Genomic DNA, 292 nt, shown 5'->3' with positions numbered 1-292 from the left:
AAAGATTTTATTTATATGAGAGAGAGAGAGAGAGCACAGCAGGGGGAGGGGCAGAGGGAGAGGGAGAAGCAGACTACCTGCTGAGTGGGGAGCCTGGCACGGGGGCTCAGCCCCAGGACCCCGAGATCACAACCTGAGCCGAAGTCAGATGCTTAATCGACTGAGCCACCCAGGCGCCCCAAGCATCTGACTCTTGATTTCAGCTCAAGTCATGATCTCAGGGTCGTGAGATGGAACCTGCTGCTTAAGATTCTCTCTCCCTCTCCCCCTCCCCACACCCCCTTCCTCCCTA

Source organism: Leptonychotes weddellii, chromosome 3, assembly GCF_054177405.1.
Source record: "Leptonychotes weddellii isolate Sample4059 chromosome 3, ASM5417740v2, whole genome shotgun sequence".
Classification (NCBI taxonomy): domain Eukaryota; kingdom Metazoa; phylum Chordata; class Mammalia; order Carnivora; family Phocidae; genus Leptonychotes; species Leptonychotes weddellii.
The sequence above is the reverse complement of the archived record's forward strand: the minus strand, read 5'-3'. Positions refer to the sequence as shown.